The sequence below is a fragment of the Nannospalax galili genome, unplaced genomic scaffold (assembly GCF_000622305.1).
Source record: "Nannospalax galili isolate Female #2095 unplaced genomic scaffold, S.galili_v1.0 scaffold457, whole genome shotgun sequence".
Lineage (NCBI taxonomy): Eukaryota > Metazoa > Chordata > Mammalia > Rodentia > Spalacidae > Nannospalax > Nannospalax galili.
This window is the reverse complement of record NW_008339437.1, coordinates 166,188-175,176: the sequence shown is the minus strand read 5'-3', so window position 1 is coordinate 175,176 and position 8,989 is coordinate 166,188.

Sequence of the window (8,989 nt, the reverse complement as noted above, 5' to 3'; positions counted from 1 at the left end):
CTGAGGGGTTAAGAGCATTGGCTGTTTTTGCAGAAAACCCAGGTTCAATTCCAGGTACCCACATGGCAGCTAACAACTGTCTGCAACTCTGGTTCCAGGGGATTTGATTCTCTCTTTTGGCCTCTGTTGATTTTGCACAAGATGGGTGCACTTACATACATGCAGGCAAAATATTCATGCACATAAAATAAAAATAAATACTTTCTTAAAGAGAGGGATTAAAAGGACCTATCTTGTGAAGGGGGTAAATTGCTCCTACTATACAGCATAAGCTAACAAAATAATACACCCCAATTCTGGGAATGAACTCCCTGTCTTGAAGCTGTTGAAAATGCTGGCCATTGCCCTTCTTCTTGGTTATCCATGAAAACTTCATGGTAAGACCCTATTGTTGAAAACACTTCATACATGAACTATAGAATAGACAAGGAGAAATCAAGCTGGTGCTGATTCCAAAGCCTCATCTTTACTGGCTAGCATTCAAAGTGCTGGGAGCTGCTGTGCATGTTACTGGAAGGAAAAAACCAATCATCAACCTTACCCAGCTATGAGTCCTGTGACCTACAAGAACAACTGGCCTGGCAAGATATGTCCACCAGTGCAAAAGTGGCATAAATACTATGAGAGTAACCAACCAAAGAGATGCAACTGTGCATTCAGCATCATTTATGTCATTTTCTTAACCAGTGCAAACTGCTACATAAGAAAATTACATAAATGAGGTTCATTAAGAAACATCTATTTTTAGCACTCTGTTCCCATTAGCTCTCCTTGAGCCTTGGCCCTGTCATGCTAAGGCTGCCTGAAGGCACCTGTCTAGGCACAGTGAGTTGCCCAAATCCCAGGGCACCCATCCCCCTGCTCTGTGACCATGATACGAATAGGCTGAAATAACTCATGTCCACAAAATCAGCCCTACAGAGGATACTCAAAGTAACACAAAGGACTGAAGGAAGGAGTGGCCATGCCCAAAAGGCTATGAAAAGAAAACAAATGAAGATATAATCATGGAAACACAAAATAAGATCAAGAACACAAACAGAAATTAAAATGACAGTAAGCAATACTCATTTGTAAATAATAAATTTAAATATCAATGGCCTGCTACAGAGCTCCAGAACTGATCAAACACAGAGAATAAGAGTCTGTGAGACACTTAAGTATAAGTGACACATCTACAATGCCACCTCTACACTTAGGATGAATGCATGTCTTAATTCTCACCAGAGAACTTTCCTTATGTACCAGATGGTGATTAACATAGAAACTCACAACTGAACAATATGCAGAGAGCAAGAGGCCACAGAGTGGTTATCCCTCAGTAGAACACCTACTTCAAACTTCTGCCTCCCAAGTCTCAGGGATCATTGCAGAAGAGAAGGTGGAAAGAGTGCAAGAGCCCAAGGGAATGATGACCACAAGGAAATGGAGTCCTCTGGGCAGCTGGTCAGTTACTCATGTAAACTCACAGCAATGGTGACAACAAGCACAAGTCCTATGCAAGCTCAAATCAGACAAAATCCTAGTATAGAGAAGGAGAAATAGGTAAGAAATTCCAACACAACCTAAGGAACTTTTGGCAATTGATGACTGCTGAGAGGGGAAAGTCAATGGGATTCTTGGTGGGCCCAGTGGATGGATCCACACTGAAGACATTTGGGGACACAAATCAGACTCTGTAGACATATCTATAATGAGAGTGCATTAAATTGGGTTGAGGCAGCCAGGGGAGGTGTGGAGAGGGAAGAGGATCTAACTACTATCAAATGATATTGTAAAAATTAAAAACTTCAATTAAAAATTTTTTGAAGAAATTTATTTATTTTTAAAGTTATTGGAAGTTAAGAATTCTAAGCTGTATCCATACACATATACATCGTGCCTGATGCAGCAGCATAAAGATCAGATTCCTGGCACCCGCATAAAAGCTTATACCTGGTGGTGTGTGCCTATGATCCCTGACCTGGGGGTAGAGAGACAAGAGTCCCCAGGGAAATGTTCCCTATTGGGTTTAACCAAATAGAAAATGTCAGTTTGATTGTGAGGACCTGACTCAGGAAAGAAGATGGATGGTAATTATGAAAGACACTGAACATTGACCTCCAGCCGCTACACATGTACATGTACCATACCCATATACTCATGCAAAAAAGGGCACTGATTTCTTTCACGACAGATGTACCCTCATGATCTCTTTTAAAAAATATATATATATATGTATATAATGTGTGTGTTATAATGCATTGAGTACATTTAGTGGTGCTCATGTGTGCATATGTTTAGGGTTGACCACTTGGGGTTAGAAAGCTGCTTCTCCCTCCCTCAGCATTAACCAACTGCTTGTAGCTCTTCATCTAGCTACACCACTCCTAGGCGTGTATCCTACCACAAAGATAATTGCTCAGCCATATTCATTGCTGCTCTTTTCACAATAGCTAGGAAATGGAAACAACTTAAATGTCTTTTGAGGAATGGATAATGAAAATGTGGTACATATATAAAATGGAGTTCCATTCCTATGCAAAGAAAAATGAAATCATGAATTTGACAGGTAAATGGATGGAACTGGAAAATGTAATACTGCGTGGGGTACCCAGACTCAGAAAAATAAGTGATACATGCTCTCTTCATTTGTGGATCCTAGCTCCGAGTCTTTGATGTGAGTATATAATCTGAACTAACCACAGGAGCCAGGAAGTAGAAAGGATCTGTGGAGGTCGGGGAAGAAGGAGCTCCACAGAGGGGTCCAGAGGATGCAGGCACTATCAAGGAAGAAGTGGGGATAATGGGAATTTTAACTGGAGATGGGGAAAGAGGGACATACACAGGGAGAGCAAGGAAAGAGATAGATAATACTGAGATTGTCTGAAAACACATAGGGAAATGCGGTATGTCATACAGAAGCCCGCTTAAAAATACCTACAAAATATATGTAAGTGCGTGTGTATAACTAAAGGCTAACAAAAATCTCAGTGCTAACCAAGAGAAAACTCCATTAGTGTTATTAGCCAGGGTAGTCCGACAGACTTCCGAAATAAAACAGGCTATTGGCATAGCCCTTGATTGCCTCTGGATTTTGAAGGTAAGACTGTTGCTGAAGTCACCACATACTTCAGAAACAGGACTTGGAGTAATTGAACTGGGGCTAACCTGAAAGCCTCCTCCCAAAATTCTCACTAGTTCCAAAAGATCTGACTCTCATATTAGAGGGGATGATTTCATTAGAAAAATTCTTGTCGAATACAAATTCCACACAAAATACACATTTTGGAGATTATCACATTGGGAACCACTTCCAAATGCTTCACTTTGCCCTTTTCCAGGTTTCTAACCAGAACCCTTATCTTTTATCTAACTTTGCTCTGCATTTCAGTTATTTTAGTAACCTTGAAGAACACACACCAGTGGCCTCTTCCACTGCATACCTCACAAAAATATGTGACTGCTTCCTGAATTACATCTGTAAGGTTCAAAGTGTAGGTCTTGCAATATTTACAAACTCAACACTGACACCATCAATCAGGATAGCAACATTCAGTCAGCTTTCAAATTTTTCTCTAGTTTGATTATATCTGATAGGGAGAAAAGATGGAATGTCCCCTTTGTGTGCCATTTTCAGGTGCCCAGAGACTGTACAAGATGATGTATTCCTAAATTGATCCATGTGGCTCAAAACATAGATGCTCAGAGCTTTGATGGTAGAAACAGAGGAGGAATAGGCGAAATGGGCAAAAGGATTAGCCAGAAAACTTAGTTTGGCCTGTAACTTTTAGAAACTCTGAGTTATGACTCACTTAAGCTGAATAAATTGCCCTTCTGAGCACTTGCAGCTGGTGTTGATTCAAGGTAGGATTCAGGTTGAGGGTTGTGATCATCCTCCTGGTACAGGCATTTAGCTTACATTTAGAGCTTTTCATTCAGTTCTGAGTGACCACGCAGTTTCCTACTATGTTCATGATGACTTCAACGAACATATCTGGCCATTTCCATGGTCTCCTTGATGCTTCATTTCAGCTGGAATTGATAAGGGATATCATCACAAATAATGAACAACACATGCCATTTCTCAGAGATCTGATAGCAGAGGTGAGAAGAATCTTGTTTAGCCCTTGTGAATGTGACCCCAGCAAATATGTAGCTACGCCTGAGAAGAGCAGACACACTTAACTATGTAATAACATCACCTGTGGTGAGAGATACTCACTGGTTGGTGAGTTTTAGAAGATGGGAATATTCATGCATACCAAATACCTAGATTCAGTTTCCCTTGCTACAGTGGGATGTATGTAAGCGAGCTGTGGCAACTTCAAGCTGTAAGACGCTGAATTTCACATCCAATGCCTCATTGGAATAGAAACCCTCAGTGATGAGAGTTGGTGCCCACACACTCCATGTCATGCTTCTTCATGGGTTAGAGATGCAGAGCAGGAAATACGGGAAAGGACTGGAGTTTGATTAATGGCAGGTAGTGTACCTTCAATTAAATGTCATGCAGTTTCAAAAAGGTATTTTTCTTAAAGCGTTCCACAGATATTCAAATCAAGTCAAACAGAGTACAGGTAAATCTATGTGTGGCTACATAACCAAAATGACAGTGATATGAATGACAGAAATTATTAACAAAGATTAAAGAATTATTCTAAAAATAGTTTCAAATTTGTTGCCCCTCATATTTTCAACATTTAAAACCTTGCCTTCATGAAATTCTTGAAGGATAAATATAGTGCTTGTTCTTTATTTTCATTTCTTTAGAATGAAATTAGAAATATGAAGTGACTCTGCAGACACGTTCAGTATTTCGTATTTGATGTTGCTAATGGTTGCTCTGCAAACACACACATTGGAAAGGGATGTCAGGAGTGTATTACTATGATGTCTATCATCACTCTGATAGGTATATGGTATGGTTAATTCCTCATTGGAAAAAAATCATGATATTTTGCTTATCCATATTTTTCATTTATTTTACTGATTATTATTATTATTTTACTGATTTTTTTAAGTTAGCATAGTTATATTTTGAAAGGGAGATTAAAGAAAATGAGGGGTTTCTTATCCACTTCCCCATATCTAAGCTGGGATTTTGTCTGATTTGAGCCTAGAAACTACTGGCAACTGTGGGAAAGGGGAAATTTAGTCCCATTTAAGAGTGAGACTCTTAGTAGGTTGACTGGGCTCCAGTGGATGAACTCACGCCAAAGGTCATTTGAGGGACACAAATCTGACTCTGATGTATATGTATGTATTCTCACAGATACTCAAATCAAAGTCAACAGGAATGTTTCTTTAAGCACAAATATTTCTCTACTTAACAGCCTTTGAGATAAATCTACATGTGGCAGTACATCATGACTAAAATGACAGTGATATGAATGTCAGAAATTGTTTAAAAAGGTTAAAGAATTAAACTAAATAGTTTCAAATTAAATTTTAATATTATATGTGTATATATATATATTATAATATAGAACTCTGGTAGGGATTAGAAAGGGGTGGGTTCAGGTATAGAACACAATCTAAATATCAAAATATATTGCATGAAATTTCACAAAAATTCGATGAAAATTAATTAGAAAAGTGAAAAGAGGAAAATGAGGGGCATTCTATTACTAATTTAGATTTTCTGTCTTACTGTGTGGGCATATCTTGTCATCACATCAGACATCTCTTTTAATTGTTTCCTTTTCTGAAGAACCTTGTTCTTACTAGAGATGCAGGTAAAACAAATCATAAAATAAAATTGGATACAATGTGCTATTTTCAACATTTGGAATTTTCAACATGGCCTTGAAGTTTATGTGATAATAGGAAAGATTCCCCCACATTTCCCACCAGGTCAACAATGCTGTCTATCTGAGGACATGACAATGGGAAAAAGGCAATAAGCAGGTATAGATTGGCTCTAACTGTTATCCTTCACACTAGACAGAAATAAAAAAATTTGCCATTTTTGCCTCTTAACAGCTTACTAAAGCACTACATATGGTCATTTTATGATCCCTAATTCAAGGTCTTTTTAAAATTTTTTACTGAATTTTTGTGTATTTTATACACAATATCTTAATCATCTTTATACTTCCCTACCCCATTGGCACCTCCCATAGCCCCACACATGGAATTTCACGCACTCTGTCATTTCTGTCAATGTCTATCAAGTCAAATTAGTGTCCTCAGACATCTGTCAGTGCAAGTTCATCCACTGAGGTCTAGTCATCCTATCTAGAGTCCCTCCTTTTAAGAAGATGAGCTTTTCTTCATCCAGCAGTAATTATCTGCCAATAGTTCTTCAGCTAAGATTAGGGCCTGCTGCCCACATCTACAGTTCTATGTTGGGTTTTTGTCTGCTTGAGTTTTCACGGGTCTTGTGCAAGCTGACACCATTGCTGTAGGTTCATATGAGCAGAGTCCCAGGAGCCTGTAAGTCTCCATTTCCATATGGTCATACACCTCCTCCCCTGGCTCTTAAAATCTTTCTGCCCCCTCCTCCACAATGTTCCCTGAACCTTGGGTGGGTGAGGTTTAATATAGGAGTCCTGTCCAGACCCACACTTTACATACACATTCTTTGGCCATTTGTGTACTTTTGTGTTCATGGCCCTCCATTGCATGACAGAGTTTCGTGGATGAGAGTTGAAACATGGATGCAACCGAAGTGTCCCTCAACTGATGAGTGAATAATAAAAATGTGGTACATTTACACAATGAATGTGTTAAATATGGATCCTTATATTTACAGACAATTATGCCAGTATCCACTCATCGAAGAAGCTTCTTTTGCAACAGAGACTATTACAGAGTTCCACAACTGGTCACACACAGATTGTCTGTGAATTTCTCAAGTCTAAGTGATGCATCTACAATGCAACCTCTACACCTAAAGCTCATGGAACATAGTGGAACAGGAGTAGAAAAAATTCTAATGCATCTCTCAATACTATTCAAGTTCTTATATTCCCTTTCTGTCCTCTAAAGAGTCTGAAAATCAGAAGAGTTTCTCACCCATACATTCCTAATGCTCACAACATCATTTTACACATGGTGCCAAATAAAGTGTCATCATTACCCAGATGCATGGACATACAAAATATATTTATGTGAGAGCAAATGTATTAAAACTCTATGGTTATACATGGAATCAACACAACTTGGATTCTTATTAACACATCTTATTTTTGCTCAGACTCAGGCCTGTGTTCAGTGCGTCTTGCAGTCTTAGACTTAGACAATCCCCTGTAGAGAGTAGTGGGGCCAGCTGTTGGGTTGTTCCTGTTACCCTGAGAATGGGAATTCCAATAAGACCTTCTTCTTCTGAAGATTTCTATTGACACAAAAAGAATAATCCCAAAGTTTACTGTGGTGGTTTGAATGAAAATGTCCCCCATAGGATCCAAGTATTTGGACATTTTGTACCCAGATGATGGTGCTGTTTTAGGAGGTTCTAGAAGGTGTGGCTATCCTGGAGGAAGCAAGTCACTGGGGGGTGGGCTTAGAGAATTCTTAAGCCTTGCCGGATCCCCAGTTGCTCTCTTTCTTCCTGTGCCTGCGTGATGATGTGAGAACTTAACTTCTGCTGCTCCTGCTCCAGCCACCTCCAGCCACCTCCAGCCACCTCCAGCCACCATGCCTCCCTGCCATGAAGGACTATAATTCCCCTGGAACCGTAAGCTAAAATAAACTCTTCCTTTGATAAATTACTTGGGTCAGTGTTTCTATCACAGCAACAGAAAAGTGACTAATACATTTACTAAAGGTGGTATGTCTCTCAGGGAATTCTGCACATAAAATTGTATGTACCTACTTTTTTATTTTAGGAAAATACATGTACATCATTTTGAAAACATTGATTTGCATGTCTTTTTCTTCCCGGTGTCCAGCACAAACTTGGCACGAGTCATGTGGTAATACATATATTTTCATTCAAAACATATATTTTGGGTTTTGAATATTGTATCCATGAATAGCTAGTATTATATTTTAGGATAAATGCCCTCTAGTTCATAGGGAAGAAGACAATGCAACAATATGAATGGGAGGTGGTGTTATATAGCCGCAATAAATGTTGAAAACCTATTATACAAATTAACTGATGGTATCTATTTGTACGACAGGATCACAATTCTTTGAAACTTCACTTACTGATATTCTTTCAGATGACTGAAAGGTTGAAGTAAATATTTGTAGAATTATTAGAACCAGTTAAATATGAAAAATTACAGCTTTAAAAATATCCAGAGCACTTTGGAAAGTTTCTGTTAGATACTTTTCCCGAGGGGATGTCAACAAATGTCTTCTCATCTCAGGGAAGCAATGAAAGATCAAAGCAACGATCCACCAAAATTGGACTCATAGAACCAGTGAGTTTATTGGAGATACTTACAGAAGAATGGGTGAGGGGTGACATAGGCATACTGATGACTCAACAGCAGCTGCATCACTGAAAGCCTACCCAAATCTGGATGGTGACTCAAGAAAGTGGCAACCTGGGTGACCTCAACATGACTTGAAGGCAACTAGGCTTGCCAGAGAGTCTCCACTTGTCGCGAGCCGGGACTCTGTCCAGCAGAGTCCAGGAAAGACGACACAGACACCAAGGTGAGGTTCAAGCTTCTGTTTCTCTTCCTTTCTTTATTCTCTCTTATTCTCTCTCATATTCTCTTCATTATTTCACCCACTATGATGCTGTCTCGTTGTTCTCCTATATCTCTCACTTCATTCTCTCTCACTTCATTCTCTCTCACTTCATTCTCTCTCACTTCATTCTCTCTCACTTCATTCTCTCTCACTTCATTCTCTCTCACTTCATTCTCTCTCACTTCATTCTCTCTCACTTCATTCTCTCTCACTTCATTCTCTCTCACTTCATTCTCTCTCACTTCATTCTCTCTCACTTCATTCTCTCTCACTTCATTCTCTCTCACTTCATTCTCTCTCACTTCATTCTCTCTCACTTCATTCTCTCTCACTTCATTCTCTCTCACTTCATTCTCTC